This window comes from Lepidochelys kempii, chromosome 10 (assembly GCF_965140285.1).
Source record: "Lepidochelys kempii isolate rLepKem1 chromosome 10, rLepKem1.hap1, whole genome shotgun sequence".
In the NCBI taxonomy this organism is placed as follows: domain Eukaryota; kingdom Metazoa; phylum Chordata; order Testudines; family Cheloniidae; genus Lepidochelys; species Lepidochelys kempii.
In genome coordinates, this window is record NC_136389.1 from 83,531,879 (window position 1) to 83,549,109 (window position 17,231).

Genomic DNA, 17,231 nt, shown 5'->3' on the forward strand with positions numbered 1-17,231 from the left:
GCCCTCGGCCTGCGCAAGTCTAAGGCCAGCCCTGGTAACCCCATTAAAACAGGGTCACGACCCACTTTGGGGGCCCAACCCACAGTTTCAGAACCGCTGTACTAACTTAACTATACTGGTATAGTTAAAACAGTGCAACTGACCACAGTACGGGTGCTGTTATGCCAGTATAAAAGTGATTATACTGCTATAACTATCTATACAGCAAGATGAATAATCTATACCAGTCTATTTGTGTCCTTACTAGGGGTTGTACAGTATAATTATTTTGGTAAAAAAATAATCAAACCCCTAATTGAAATAGTTATGCCAGTACAAAATTTGTGTGTAGTTGAGGCCAATTTCCAATTGCCCCTACCACTGGAAAAGTGTGAATATGCAGGAGCACACTTTGTCACACCTCCATCTCTAAAGTTGCTGCCACCTGAAACAAAAAGGAGAAGAAAGAAATATATGGAGAGAGGCTGCAAGAGCACTCCATTTGGAATATCTTTTTAACATGAAAAGTAGGGAACCATCTATGACAGACCTCTATTTCCTGATCTCAAGCCACTTTACAGTTTGGAACCCTACTTCATGCACTGGTCCAGGACACATTTATACTGGTTATCAATCTTTGAAGGTGAACACTATGCTATGTTTTTTGAAAACCTAAGTGCAGTAAATCAACTGAATTTCCCTATCAAGCAGAAATACCTCTAAATAACTCCAACAGTTTGGTTAGCAGGATACCCCTAAACTCAAGTAACTTTTTGACACTTGTTTTAAACAATGGAATCATGTTTGCCACGTTCAAATTCTCAGAAGTTTCTTCCAAACTTACTGATCTTTTAAGAATGTCCACTAAAAATGTCAAGGTTCAAAGAACTTCCTGGCTCACTTCCTTTAACAATCATGGGCCCTGTCTTGATGGGCTAACAGGGTGTTTTTCAACCATGTTTAAACTAAATCAGTTTAAAAAAGTATAATTGCTTTGTCTTTATTAGTTTTAAAAGGTGTTAACTAGACTGAATTAAGTAATTCAATCTAATATCATACCTTTAAATCTAGTCTAGGCAAGGTCTGTAAATACATTTAACTTTTTAATAGCTATTTCTGTTATCTATATATTACCTTTATCTACTGTAACTTCCTGTCTGCTGTTTCCAGAAAACTGATCTCTGACTTATGGCCTCAGGCAGTCCTAATAATCCTTTTCCTCACAGAAGCAATGTAACTCTTTCACAACTATGCTTTTTTAATTATTCTGATAGAAGCTTTCATTTTCAAAATGTATAAATAAAGTGTGTACCTATACATACACGCACTACAAGCATGTGCACATTGCTCCAAACAGCCAGAATACCACAGTTTGGGCTGGTCCTTTAAGGGAGATGGGCCCAGCCCCACAGGTGATGGATTTGGGCTTGAGCCAGTGGTTGGGTCAGGTGAGCAGGCACCTCATTATAGCCCAAGGGCAGTCCTTCCTATAAAAGGGCACCTGCTGCCTCAGAGGTGAGGAGACTAAGGGCTAGAAAAGAGCTGTCATCTAATGCACTGAGCTATAAGGGTAAAAAGGAGAGAGAACTGGAAGGAATCCAGAGGGGACCCACGGAAGAAGCTCTTCCCTACCAGCCAGCAGGAAAGCTGGAGCTATGGAGAGGGAGGGGCAAAACCCTTCAGATGGAATGAAGGAGCAAAACAGATTACAAAGCCCTGAGAAGAAGGCTGGGACATTCTAGTTTTAACTGTGTTTCATGTTAGTAAACCAGATTATCGAGAAGAGACTACTTCAAAACCACCAGCAGTTTATGGAAGGAGATACACTGAAGGCAGCAGAAGTGTTGAACAATAGATGAGGTAAGAATCTATTACACAGGGTAATTAAACAAATTTAGGCCCGATTTTAAGAAATATTCAGCACCTGCAATTATCCTGTAGTTCTATTGTAGCTGCAGATATCTAGACAAGAATTTACAAATGTGATATTAGACTGAGTAACTTAGCTCAATCTAGCTAATGCTTTCTGAACATAGTTTAAGTCTAAGCAACTGAATTTTAGCATATGGTTGTTAAAGCTTTGACTTGGTCAGCATAGCTCACCCTAAGAACAAATTGCTTGTTCCTAACCTGAGGTAGGTAACTACATAATATTACACCTTTAAAGTCTAGTCTTTTAAGTCTAAGTTTGGCCTTGTGTACTTGCTGCCTTCCGCTACTTGCATATTCCACAAAGTCCAAATGTGTTGCAGATCACCAGCTTGATCACTTGACAACATCACACTCACCACAAAAAAGCAATAAATATTGGAGCCTACCTATGAAGTAAGAATTTCTAAATAAATTTAGAATTGTCTTTATAATTCTTTTATAAAATTAATTTTATACCCCAGCTTTTGGGATGAGATGGGTAGCAGCAGCAGGCATCCTGGGGCATCACATCAAACAGGAGCTGGTAATTCTGCAAAGTGAAACTCACTGTTGACCTGAAAAAAGCCACTTTTTTTTTAAATGAGGTGAAGGCTTGTTTAATCATGGGAGAGGCATCTCACTAAATAATTTTATACCTGATTAAACTACATGAAGGCAAAATAAGTATTGCAAATTCAAAACTGGAAAAAAAAGGAAACAAAACATGTAAGCTTGTACCAATATTTCCTCACCTATGTCCTCCATGATTATGGAGATGCCTGGTAACAACTCCATAGTTACTACGCACAGTAAAATGGGCTTAAAATGAGGCATAAATTCCTGTTTACCTAAAGACAGGTGGAAGAACAGTGCGAAATTTCACGAAGAGTTAATTTTTATGCTTTCTTTGTATCTTTTGCTTGATTTCTCCAACTTTTAACAGGAAGTCTGAATGTGAGCTCTGAAAGAAATTTTCTATGGCCTACATTTTCATAGTTGACCAACACTGTCTGCCTACACAAAACTTAGGCCATGTCTATACTCCTACATTAGGTCAACCTATGTAGGTGTCTCAGGAGTGCGAAAAAGTCACACACCCTGAGTGACCTAGTTAAATTGTATCAGAGGGGTAGCTGTGTTAGTCTGGACCTCTAAAAGCGGCAAAGAGTCCTATGGCACCTTATAGACTAACAGACATATTGGAACATAAGCTTTTGTGCATGAATACCCACTTTGTCAGATGCACGTCCAAGTGGGTATTCACCCACAAGCTTATGCTCCAATATGTCTGTTAGCCTATAAGGTGCCACAGGACTCTTTGCTGCTTTTATAGTTAAACTGACCTAACCCCAGGTATAGACTGCCCTAGATTAATGGACTATTTTTTCCATTGATCTAGCTATTGCCTGTCAGGCAGGTGGATTAACTAAATCAATTGGAGAACCTCTCCCATTGCTCTGGTATGTGTCTACACTTAAGTGCTACAGCTGGGCCACTGTAGCATTTCAAGTGTAGACAAGCCCTTAGGCAGTGGATCCCGCTTAGATCTGCTGCAACATGTAGGGGGTTCTTTAAACATTGTATTTAATGTTAGTTTTAGCAAGCCTGGTTGATGGGGGGGCTGGGTTCTCATAAAACCAGCTGTCAGGAGCTACACTCATTAGATTTTCCACTACAACAGAAGGAATCACATGCAGCTGCTAGTAAAGAGAATATTCATAGAATATCAGGGTTGGAAGGGACCCCAGAAGGTCATCTAGTCCAACCCCCTGCTTGAAGCAGGACCAATTCCCAGTTAAATCATCCCAGCCAGGGCTTTGTCAAGCCTGACCTTAAACTTCTAAGGAAGGAGATTCTACCACCTCCGTAGGTAACGCATTCCAGTGTTTCACCACCCTCTTAGTGAAAGTTTTTCCTAATATCCAATCTAAACCTCCCCCGCTGCAACTTGAGACCATTACTCCTCGTTCTGTCATCTGCTACCATTGAGAACAGTCTAGAGCCATCCTCTTTGGAACCCCCTTTCAGGTAGTTGAAAGCAGCTATCAAATCCCCCCTCATTCTTCTCTTCTGCAGACTAAACAATCCCAGCTCCCTCAGCCTCTCCTCATAAGTCATGTGTTCTAGACCCCTAATCATTTTTGTTGCCCTTCGCTGGACTCTCTCTCCAATTTATCCACATCCTCCTTGTAGTGTGGGGCCCAAAACTGGACACATTCTTCAGCACCAGCTATACTTCTGCATCACACAGGCTTGCCCATAGATCTTAATGCTTTATAAACTACAATAAATCATTTTACTGATCAGGAAACTGAATCACAGAGGTGGTGATTTGTTCAGGGTCACACAGCAGGTCATTCGCAGAGCTGGGATTAAACAAGCCTCTTGACACTCAAGAGTGTCACTGGGCCATCCTATCTGAAATGTCCCCCTCTTCCCTCCCCAAATCTCCTTCCCTAGACAACCAGGTAAAACCAAAGCCACTTACAATATTTTACACATGACTAAGGGCTTGTTTACACAGGGACACTCAAAGCTAATCAGAATTAACTTAAAGTTTGAATTTAAAGTGGATTAGTTAAACAACAAGCTCCTGTGAAGGTGCAGTCTTTCAGAATTAAAGAGGTTGGTCTTCAGCTTACTTTAATTTCCTAAACCAAATTAAGGTCACTTTAATTCTGAATAAGAGCATCCACATAGGGGTTTATGTGGTTTAACTAATTCACTTTAAATTCATACCTTCAATTAATCTGGATATATCTCTTCTGAATGGCCCTGTGTAGGCAAACCCTAAGAAAGCCTTGGTTGAACTAATCCCTGAAACTGACTTTATGGAAATCACTTAACATAAAATGAAATATGCCAACAATTCAAAATCCACCAATCCCATTTTTTTAAGTGATCACAATAGGGATCCATGAAGTGTATGGATTGTCTCTTAATTTTTCAATAGTAGTTGAAAAATTAAGACCTTCACCTAGAAATGTAAAACTGATACTAATAAATCCACTTTATATTTTAAAGTAGTGGCAATGTAGACAGTTTAACACAACCATACATCAACAGATTTGTTTCCAAATAGCTTGATCTATGAAAAGCAAAACTAAAAAAATACAAATCAATACAACATTACTCTGCAACAGGCATTACATTTTAGCATAACAACCTACAATATTAAGAATGTTTTACAGGGCTTGACATTTTGAATGCCAAAGGCAATGTGAACCAGAATTCTACTTTACTGACCAAGCTTATAGGGAGAATTTACTATTCCGCTGGAGAATCAGAGAAGGATTTCCCCAACAAAAAATTCCATCCTTAAGTATAACTTACTATGAATTTGATTGGGAGAGTGTGAAATAATAAAGAAAAGCTCCTTCTAATGACTGGTAATGCAAAGTGCTACTACATGAAGGAACAGAATTTGATTCAGGCTTAGTCCTTCTCCTCCTGGGACAGTAAAAGCTGGGAGCATCAGTGTCTGATCCGTTCGTGCATCACAACAGCACTTTGTCAACAGGAATGCTCCTAAGACAAAGCAAGGAAGGGGAGTGGAATCAAGAGGGAAGAAAACTTGGCAGCCTGAATTAAAGTCCTGTTCTGACATCAATGCAGTCCATAAACAGTGTGAGATACTCCGTGGCTGGCCAGGGGAGGCCAGGCTAAAATAGTAAGCACACCAGTTGGCAGCAAGGGGGACAGAGCCCAGGAGTTCCAAGAATGAACAGACTGGAAGTTAGGGAAATAGCCAACAAAAAATCCATGAGTACATGTTACTTCACTTCTGAAAGTTCCAGTTTGTCTTCTAGTAACAAACAGTACACAATTCTGCAGAAACAGAGTCTCTCTTATTTCTGTGTTTGAAAAAACAGAAATGGTAAAAATCAGCCCAGCAAAGGATATAGCTTCTAGACAGGTTTCAGAGTAACAGCCGTGTTAGTCTGTATTCGCTAAAAGAAAAGGAGTACTTGTGGCACCTTAGAGACTAACCAATTTATTTGAGCATGAGCTTTCGTGAGCTACTCACGAAAGCTCATGCTCAAATAAATTGGTTAGTCTCTAAGGTGCCACAAGTACTCCTTTTCTTTTAGCTTCTAGACAGAATTTGGCTCTTCACTCAACATAAAGTCAAGAGCTAAAAGTTCTTTAGATTCAGAACACCTGTCCCTCTTTGGGGAAGAAATCATTATTTTATACTTAAGAAACCTCTCCAAGTGACTCCTCAGGGTAGCTTTAGTTTGGCTCTAGAGGAGGTCATGTCCAGTGGCCTTCAGCTAGATGAAGGGTCACTGCTACATGGGGTTCTCAAGGATGGTAAAACAGGAGAGACCAGAAAACTATTTTAAGCAGTCTATGTATATGAGCACATCAGACAATCTGTCCATGAATGTCGTAAACAATCCAAAGAAACCATTACCATCTGCTCATAAATACATTGTTAATAAATATATACTCAATTACTCTAAAAACTAAAACTTAAATGAAGTTAACATACATTTCAACTCTTCAACCTATTTATCTGGAGGTGGTAGAAATCTCCTTCCTTAGAAGTTTTTAAGGTCAGGCTTGACAAAGCCCTGGCTGGGATGATTTAATTGGGGATTGGTCCTGCTTTGAGCAGGGGGTTGGACTAGAAGACTACCTCAGGAGGACCAACCCTGATACTCTATTTTGGGATTCTCTTCTCCACCTCTTCAAAAATTCTGATTAAAAATAGTTACTATTCAAAATTAACACTCAAATTTTGAGTCAAACAAACCAGAGCAAAGGGTTACATTTTTGCTGTCACCCCATGTGTAAGCTGTGCCTCTTACACCCCCTACTGCAAAGAGTCTCCTAACAGTGATTTATTTTATATATAAATCATGCTTCATTACCTACCAGTTACAATAGGACAGGCCTCAGTCTCAATTTCAGTTTTAATTTTGTATTTCCTTGCTTTTATTAGTGTCACAACCTTAATTTCACTAACTGGTGTCAAGAAAAGAAATATTCACTTATATGAATCATGAAAGACTGCTACTGACAAACACAGTAAAATTAAGGGTGCTAAATGGCTGAAGAGGATAATGTAATTAAAAAGGAAACAAAGAACACCACTCAACTTGGCTATTCCAAAAATAAGTTTTGTCATTATGTCATTCTTTTGATGAACAAAGTAAGACTTTTTTCACAGTAACTTGTTAGTGCCATCTTTCCCTCCAGCTTTAAATTTACACTCTATTGAAGTAAAGTTACCTTTAGGTTACTGAAATGCATGGACATTTACAAAATAATATCCTCAACTTCTATAATACCCCTCACAAGAGATCTCCAATAACTTTACAAACAGTAAAACTCTGAAAACCTGTGTGGCGCAGGAAAGGGATATCTAAAGACAAATCCCTGAAATGCAGTCATATGAGATGGTACAGGGTAATGATTAGGAACTTTATTCTGTACCCCTGAAGTCAGTGAGAAGTCTTGACCAAAATGCCACACAATATTTTAGGAAAGAAAGTGAAAAACGCTTTACACAGTGTAAATATCCTGGCAGGAATAACAGAATTTAGAGAGGCGAAATGCAATTACCTGAATTTGTCCAGAACCCTGGGGCACACACCCCTAATTCTTACAAAAAGTGCCATGACATCTTTAAAGTCTACAAATGGGCAAGACATGTGTGCAAAACCAAAACTAAGTAAAACAAAATAGCTTCACCAAAATCATAACACTTCCTAGGACAAATAACATCTGAGAAAATATTATAATATACCCATTAGACAGAAATAAAAGTAGTGGGGTTCTCTTGTGCTCACAGCATGTAAGAATTAAGGTTCCAGGATTTTATTTTTGCCACTGTCAAACATTCAGTGTAACTTTGACAGGTTTCAGAATAGCAGCCATGTTGGTCTGTATTCGCAAAAAGAAAAGGAGTACTTGTGGCACCTTAGAGACTAACAAATTTATCTGAGCATAAGCTTTAGTGAGCTACAAAGATTATGCTCAAATTTTAGTCTCTAAAATGCCACAAGTACTCCTTTTTTCTTTTTGTGTAACTTAAGTCATAACCTCGTTATACCTCAGTTCAGCCATGTGTAAAATAGGTACAATATAACTACCTTACCTCAGTGTGCCATGACACAATAATAATAATAATAACATTTATACAGGTCTTTTTATCTTCACAGCCCTTCACAAACATGAACTAATCAATCCTCACAACACCCTGTGAGGTGGTATTATTCCCATTTTACTGATGAGAAAACCAGAAAAGAGGTTAAGTGACTTGCCTGAGGCAACAGAGCAATAATTAAGTGCTTTGAGATCCTCTCATACACCACAGCACTATAAGAGTGAAAAGTACTCTGTCATCATCCAAAAAAGGAAAGAACCAGGCATATGCAGCATTGTGATCCTCAGTATTATTTTTTAAATGAAAAATAAATATATGAAGTTGTGAAACCAAATATTCTAATAAAACAGAGTGAGACAGGTACTGAACTACATCCCCAAAAATCATCATCATGAAAGGGAACAAACACACCCAGCAATGCACTCTTTGGTATTATGATAAAAGGAGTGATAGCAGGTTCTGACATAGAGCCTACTAAATTGTTGCAAAAATGACCATTGTACCCATTCTGTGATGCAGGCCCAAGTATTATTGTAAAATGAGCAACAGGCAAACCCACTGCTGCACTCCCCAACATTATAGAAGTGAGCAACTGACACATTCAGTGCAGCAGTGCATTCCCAATATTATGATACAACTCAGTGATGGGGACATCTTATGCAGTGGTCCCCAATATTATCATAGTGAGTGAGACATGTCCACTGTGGCAGTTCCCCAATTAATTACTGTAAAAGGCTACAGGGCTGTCTACCACTCCAATAATATTACTGTAGTCAGTTACAGGAATGTCCAGTGATGCTCTCCCCAATATTATTCCTTTAACAGTCAGCAACAAGCACATCCAAGGTTATGTTCCCCATTATTATTACCAATAGACAGAGCAACAAGCCTATCTGGCACTACTCACCCCATTCCTACTATTGTTAAGAGTCAAGGGTAGGGACAGCTGGCACTGCGCTCCCCAATATCACAGCAATAAGAGTCAGTGACAGGCATGCACAGGCACAGCGTTCCCCAGCATCATTATTCAGTCCAGGACAGGCTCATCCCATACTACAGTGCTATTACTTTCAGAGTTAGCCCACAGCCATGTCCAGTGCTTCACTCCCCAATATAATTGCGACAAGAGTCAGCAACAGGCAGGTCCGGTGTTGCACTCCCCACACTTCCCCCTGTGTGTGCGCGTGTTTGTGTGTAACATGGACTCGGATGCAGCCAGCAGAGCTACGCCCCCTAAACAAACCCAACTTGGGATGCACACAAGCCAGCAGCAGCAGGGGGGTACCCCCCACTGGACACCCAGGCAGCCTACCGAGTCAGAGCATTAACCATACACACCGACCCCCCCAGAATAACCGGGGGCAGCCCGGAGGTGGGGGAGCAGCTTGGGGGAGGCATCTGGGATTCTAGGCGGAGTCGTCTCACCATAGGCCTAGGCCTGAAGGGGGAGGCTCGGGGTGTCAGGGGGGAGGTGACAGTCCCCCAGCCCCCTCCCCCAGCACAGGGGGGTTCGGGGGGGGAGGCTGGGGCCCCTCTCCGGAGGGGGGTGCACTGAGTGGCCTCTGAGGTGGGGAGGGAGGGCGACCAGGGAAGCGGTGTCTCCTCACTCCCGGGGCAGAGGAGCCCCCGACGGGGAAGGGTTTACACCGGGGGGGGGAGCCCGCTAGTAAGGAGGGGGGCAAGGCCCGGAGGGGGGCTCCTCCAGGGCCACTTTGGGAGTGAGCCCCCTTGGCTCCCCCCGATCCCGGGCGGGACCCCGCGCTGGCTGGGAGGGGGTGTCAGCTACCTGTGGGTGCGGGGTGCCGAGGAGGAGGCGGGCCCCGGTATCCGGGGCCCCGGCGGCCAGGCCGGGCGGACGCCGCTGTGTTTACACCGCCGCCGGGGCTCCGCAGCCGCTCAGCAGCCAGTCGCCATTTCCCGCCTACCGACCTGCTACACCGCACGGAGGGACCCGGATGGGAGAGGGGCCGCCGCGCAGGCGCAGCCCTGCCGGGGGCGGGGGTCGGGACGGTGCCGGGGAGGAGCGGGGCCTCGCGCGGGGGGCAACGCCGAGGGGAGCGGGCGGCTGAGGCGGAGCGGCCGACACCGGGAGGGGCTGTCAGTGGGCGGTCGGGCTGTCGGGGGGCTCACGCTGGGAAGGGGATTGTGGGGCGCCTCACGCTGGGGGGGCTGTCAGTGGGGCGAGAGCTGTGGGGGGGCGCCTCACACTGGGGGGGCTCTGAGTGGGGGTTGCCTCACACTTGGGGGGCGCCTCACAGTGAGAGGGGGCTCTGAGTGGGGGCGTTGCCTCACACTGGGAGGGGGGCTCTGAGTGGGGGCGTTGCCTCACACTGGGGGGGTTGCCTCACAGTGAGAGGGGGCTCTGAGTGGGGGCGTTGCCTCACACTGGGGCGGGGGCGCCTTACACTGGGGGGGTTGCCTCACAGTGAGAGGGGGCTCTGAGTGGGGGCGTTGCCTCACACTGGGGGGGGCTCTGAGTGGGAGGGTTGCCTCACAGTGAGAGGGGGCTCTGAGTGGGGGCGTTGCCTCACACTGGGAGGGGGGCTCTGAGTGGGGGTGTTGCCTCACACTGGGGGGGGCGCCTTACACTGGAGGGGTTGCCTCACAGTGAGAGGGGGCTCTGAGTGGGGGCGTTGCCTCACACTGGGGGGGGCGCCTTACACTGGAGGGGTTGCCTCACAGTGAGAGGGGGCTCTGAGTGGGGGCGTTGCTTCACACTGGGAGGGGACTGTCAGTGGGGGGGCACCTAACAGTGAGAGGAGGCTTGGGGGGGGGGGCGGCTCACACTGGGAGGGGGCTGTCAGCGGGGGGCACCTCACACTGGCAGAAGAGGGTTGAGTGGCGGGGGGCACCTCACACGGGAGGGGGAGGCAGGCCTGGGTGAGCACTGCACTATACACTATAGTGTGAGAGAGGCCCATACTCCGGCACTGTGAGGAGGCAGTGGGTTCAGATACCCTTGTGATTGGTATGGGATAAATAGATGGACAGGCATATTCGAGAGACACGGTGGGTGAGCTAGTATCTTTTATTGAACCAATTTCTGTGGGGGGAAAGAAACTTTCAAGCTTACACGGAGCTCTTCTTCGGGTCTGGTCTGGTCAGCAAGACGTGAAGAAGAGCTCTGTGTGAACTTGAAAGCTTCTCCCTCACCCACAGAAGTTGGTCCAATAAAAGATATTGCCTCACCACCTTGTTTCTGTAATATTCTGGGACCAATGTGGCTATAGCAACACTGATAGACAGCCTTTTCCCCAGTTTTTCCCATGGGTGAAATGCAGTTGGCAGTGCTAGAACTGACAGGCACAGTCAGGGCAGGAGTCTGGCCTACTGCTGACAGCAGCAGTAAGCAACGCAGTAAGATGCAGAGCCCTGTCCTGACTTTGTCCTCACCCATAACTATTTCACATTTGGGGACAATGTATACCTGCAAATCAGCGGCACTGCTATGGGTACCCGCATGGCCCCACAGTATGCCGACATTTTTATAGCTGACTTAGAACAACGCTTCCTCAGCTCTCATGCCCTAACGCCCCTACTCTACTTGCACTATATTGAGGACATCTTCATCATCTGGACCCATGGCAAAGAAGCCCTTGAGGAATTCCACCATGATTTCAACAATTTCCATCCCACCACCAACCTCAGCCTGGACCAGTCCACATAAGAGATTCACTTCCTGGACACTATAGTGCTAATAAGTGAAGGTCACATAAACACTACCCTGTACCAGAAACCTACTGACGACTATACTTACCTAAATGCCTCCAGCTTTCATCCACACCACACCACACCACATGATCCATTGTCTACAGCCAAGCTCTAAGATACAACCACATTTGCTCCAACCCCTCAGACAGAGACAAACACCTATAAGAGCTCTATCAAGCGTTCTTACAACAGTGGTGATGAGAGTGATCCATTTCAAACTGTTGACAAGAAGGTGTGAGTAACAGTAGGGGAAAATTAGTGTGGAGGAAATTAGGTTTAGGTTTTGTAATGACCCAATCACTCCCAGTCTTTATTCAGGCCTAATGTAATGGTGTCCAATTTGCCTGGCACTGAAGTTAGATTTACCAGCCTGTAAATGCCAGGATTGCCTCTGGAGCCTTTTTAAAAAATTGGCATTATGTTAGCTATCCTCTGGTCATCTGGTAGAGAGGCTGATTTAAGTGATAGGTTATATACCACGAAGTGCATCCGATGAAGTGAGCTGTAGCTCACGAAAGCTTATGCTCAAATAAATTGGTTAGTCTCTAAGGTGCCACAAGTACTCCTTTTCTTTTAGCACCTCAATCGTCTAGTGGCCCCACTGCCTGTTTGGCAGGCTTCCTGGCTGTTATGCACGTACTTTTTTTGTTTTTAGTTTTTGTGTCTTTAGCTAGTAGGTCTTCACATTCTTTCTTGGGCTGCCTCATTATACTTGACTTGCCAGAGTTTATGCTCCTTTGTTTTTCTCAGTAGGATTTGACTTCCAGTTTTTAAAGTTTTAAAGTTTTTTGCCTCTAAACCATCTCTTTTACTTTGCTGTTTAGCCATGGTGGCATTTTTTGGTCCTCTTCCTAATTTATTTTTTTCATTTGGGGTATACATTTAGTCTGAGCTTCTGTTATGGTGTTTTTAGTTGTCCCCATGCAGTTTGCAGGCACTTCACTGTTGTGACTATTCCTTTTAATTTCCATTTAACTAACTTCCTCGTTTTTGCATAGTTCCCCTTTCTGAAGTTAAATGCTACTGTGGTGGGTTTCTTTGGCATTTTTCTCCCTACAAAGATGTTAAATTTTGTTACATGATGGTTGCTGTTACCGTGTGGTTACGCTATATTCACCTCTTGGACCAAATCCTGTGCTCCATTAGTACTAAATCAAGAATTGCCTCTCCCCTTGTGGGTTCCAGGACAAGCTGCTCCAAGAAGCAGTCATTTATGGTGTCTAGAAGTTTTACCTCTGGATCTCCTCTTGAGGTGACATATACCCACTCAGTATGAGGACAGTTGAAATTTCCCATTATTGTTGTATTTTCTGCCTTTAGCCTCTCTGATTTCCCTGAGCATCTCACAGTTACCATTACCAGCATCCTGGTCACATGATTGGTAGTATATTCCTGCTGCTATACTCTTACTGTTCAAGCATGGACTTTCTATCCATAGAGATTCTGTACAGTTTGATTAATTTCAATTTTACTTTATTTGACTCTGCTTTCTTTCACATATAGTATTACTCCCCCACTAGTGCGACCTACTCTGTCATTCCTATGTACTTTCTATCCTGGTGTTACATGTACCATTGATTATTCTCATTCACCAAGTTTCCACAATGCCTATTATATCAATAACCTCATTTAATGCCATGCTCTCTAGTTCACCCATCCTAATATTTAGACAGTGTTCAGAATAATCATTTCAAGTCACTGACTACAGATAACACTTCATTTGTTTCAATAAATCAGTTTTAAATGCAAAACATGTTTTGAAAAACTTATTGGTTCTTACGTATCCAGCACACTCAAGATAATTTTATTTAACTAATAAAAAATGCTGTTTTGTGCATTTTAAATTGAATTCCAGTTTCTATCCAAATACAGTTTGACACAAATTGTGAGTAAAAAAATAATTATCATGTAGTAAATAAGAAATGTATCATTCACCATTTTCTAACATTAACAAATGTAAACATTAAGAATCTGAATAAATACTACATAATTGTTTAAATAAATGTTTATAAGATGTAGTGTTTGCTACTGGTAGCAAAAAAGCAGCTAATTTACTGTAAAAGCTATATTTAACTGCAAATCAAAATGTTTTAAAGGTTACCAACCAATGAGACTCAACCTTTCTTCAGGAAAAAAAACTAAAAAATATAAATGCAAAACAAGATTAAAATCAATTACTTAAATCAAGGTTTCTTGTCTGCTGATTTAAATCATGATTAAAATTGGTGATTTAAATTGCTTTGATTTAAATTATTCCACCCTACTGCAGACAAATTATTTGTAAGTCTCAGATGATTCTGTTGAATAAGAAAATCTGATGATAAATCTGATTTTGGATGTCCCTAACAACTGAGGATATCCAGAAAGCAATTTTGCTTTTTGGCACAACAGTATTTTTACCTGGGCAATTATTACATGGTCTCTCAGTAGCGACTATGGTACAATTAATTTTGGGAAACTTCTAGACTAGGAAAAAAATTCTGGAAGTTGCTTTATGGGAGTTTGTCAATCCCAAAATTCCCCAGTTGACGTCAGGGCAATTTCCAGCATGATGTCTCAGTGCAATGACAATTTGTCCTGTTCAACACTTTTGTGACCCAGTGGATTGATACAGAACATATTAGCTACTGAAACAAGAAGAGAGGAAAACATAAAATATTAAATTCTGAAGAAAACATCCAAATATGTATGGATATTTTGCACACATGGATTTCTAGTGTCTCTTCTATTGAAGGATGAGTATATTTTTTGGGTGGAAATCTTTGTGTGGTGGGTTGTCTTGCTAAATGATTTTATTCAGTTTTAAAATAAACTAGGTTAGGAAAGGTTTCAGAGTTACAGCCGTGTTAGTCTGTATTCGCAAAAAGAAAAGGAGTACTTATGGCACCTTAGAGAGTACTCCTTTTCTTTTTAGGTTAGGAAAGTGATTTTGTAATAGTTGGTCCCTTTTACTATATGTATCATCTCACTATATTTTATATATATATCATTCATTTTGTGACAGAAATCAGCTTACTGTTGTCAGCACTACAAAGAGCATGTTGTATTCTGTTCTCTTCCAAATCAGTAGGTTTGCCAGTTACACTAGAATTCCACAATTTGTATTGTGGATATATGAAGAAAGCATGCAGTTTGAGTTTTAGGATACCACATTGAGTTTGAGGTATAGAATAAATTTAGTTAGGAATTCTTCCAGTGGATTGAAAAATCAAGAATAGGTGAGGAGTGCAACAATGCCTGGGGGTTACACCTTCACAAACTTTTCCAGGTCTATGTTTTAAATGCAGAATTATTTGGATAAGTTAAGAGACCTGATTAATGACTACTAGCTGTATTGTTGTTACAGCTGTGAGTTGGAACTAATTATGCTAATTAAGCAGTAATGAGAAAGTTTATGTTGCAGTATGCCTTAGGTATTAAAAGCATGAGATTTAAGAAAGCCATCCAAGAAGTGGTTCTGTTATAGCATAACACATGCCCTGTCGTGCCTAACTACAATTGCAAAATTGCAGTAGATTAATATTAGAAATATTCCTAGGATTTCAGTAGGCACAAACCATAAATACTATTTTGTTTCACACAATTTGCTAACATCGTTATTGTTCAACAATAATTACTATTCAGTCACAGTGACGTGCTCTTGAACAATTAGTCACCTTTTAGATTTGTCTTTGGACAATTATTTATTTAAACCATACCCCAAAAAGTACAAGAAGGTAACAATGCAGAACTTGCAAAGCAAGAAGAATATTATTGTTATATTATAATTGGATGTTAATGGCACTAGCACTTCAGTGTTTAATCATCCCCTAAAGCCGATAAATGGCCTTGTGTACTATCTGAAATTTTCAAAAAGCACCAGTCAGCATAGCATCTGCTGTGCCATAAACAGCTGTTAATATTGCTAGACAAATTAAGATTTCCAAACTTTAAAAGGTTTTTGGTTTTAAAAGCTGCTTTAACTTTTTTTTAGGTTTCTAGCTTAGTAGGAGACACATCGGGAAAGTGCCAGAAAAGGGGGCAACTAAATAAATATACTACTTTGATTTCTAACTTGCAGAGCTGAAATCCTTAGTATGTATCTCTGTCTCCATTTTCTTTTCTGGAAGGAAAAATAAATGAAAAGAGGGATTGAGGAGGAATATGGAAGCAAAGGCCTGAGCCAAAGTTCATAGCAATACCAAGAAAAGGTAACTTTTAATTCAAACTGTAGTATTTTCCCCCAACTTTTCAAATGTTCTTCCCTTCTCAAAGTAGGTGAAGCCAAACAAGATACAGAGAGGCTGCTTGGGCGGTGGTGGCCTCAGTATGTTAATATGAGATGCTCAGATAGAGTTAGGGACATGATGTAAGACAGCGGCTCTCAACCTTTCCAAACTACTGTATCCCTTTCAGGAGGCTGATTTCTCTTGTGTACCCCAAGTTTCATCTCACTAAAAAACTACTTGCTTACAAAATCAGACATAAAAATACAGAAGTGTCCCAGTCCACTATTACCGAAAACTTGCTTACTTTCTCACTTTTACCATATAATTATAAAATAAATCAGTTGGAATAGAAATATTATACTTACATTTCAGTGTATAGTATATAGAGCAAGATAGACAAGTCATTGTATGAAATTTTAATTTGTACTGACTTGGGTAGTGCTTTTTATGTAGGCTGTTGTAAAACTAGGCAAATATCTAGATGAGTTGATGTACCCATTGGAAGACCTTTGTGTACCCCAGGGGTACATGTGCCCCTGGCTGAGAACCACTGATGTAAGAAAATAGAGTTCAAAGTTCTATGTCTCTTTCATTGCATCTGAACAGTGCAGTGTCTGCTTCCCCAAGTGCCAGAGCAAGATACATTAAAATTGGTTGAGGAAATTGAAGAAAGTTGTTGCTCAGTGGTTGGGGGAAGCCTTTATAAAAACTCTTCTCCTCCTTCCCTCATTACTGACATGGTTTTGCCTCCCTTTGTCTGTGAGGTGCACTGTTTGGATACTCCCACTTCACCAGTTTCTCCTAGACTCTTGAAAGGCTGCAGTAGCCAGTTCATTTCTTTCATCAATAGTTGTTATTTCTATTATGATAGGACTCAGGCCCCAGCTTGGTCAGGGCCCCATTGTACTAGGTACTGCACAGATGACAACACGAGTCCCTGTCCCAGAAAGCTTACAATGTAAATTGGGCAAAACACAACAGTTGGGTATCGAATAAGTGGAGAGGGAGAGACAAGGGTAACAGTGATGACACAAGGTTATGTATATATATTAACTGTATAACATGGAAGCATACATTTTGGTAGTAAGGTAAGTGAATGCTTTGTTATAAAAATCACTCTCAAGCCACTTGTCTAGCTATCATTAGGCAAAAAGAAAAGGCGTACTTGTGGTACCTTAGAGCCTAACGAATTTATTTGAGCATAAACTTTCGTGAGCTATAGCTCACTTCATCGGATGCATGCAGTGGAAAATACAGTGGGGAGATTTATATACACAGAGAACATGAAACAATGAGTGTTACCATAC

At 41.9% G+C, this 17,231-nt stretch overlaps 1 protein-coding gene across 8 annotated transcripts in view; it reads right to left on the reverse strand.

Moving 5' to 3' along the window:
* The window catches only part of CTDSPL2 (CTD small phosphatase like 2), a 104,020-nt gene that overhangs the window by 62,101 nt on the left and 24,688 nt on the right, over nucleotides 1-17,231 (reverse strand). For 4 of the 8 annotated variants that reach the window (XM_073304549.2, XM_078854694.1, XM_078854693.1 and 1 more), the window contains exon 1: nucleotides 9,792-9,977. The exons of 3 other annotated variants lie outside the window; for them this stretch is intronic. The gene's annotated coding sequence lies outside the window, so the exon portion shown is untranslated. Of the gene's footprint in view, nucleotides 1-8,912; nucleotides 9,354-9,791; nucleotides 9,978-17,231 lie in introns of those variants that run through there. One more of the 8 variants, XM_073304553.2, reaches the window with a different exon arrangement.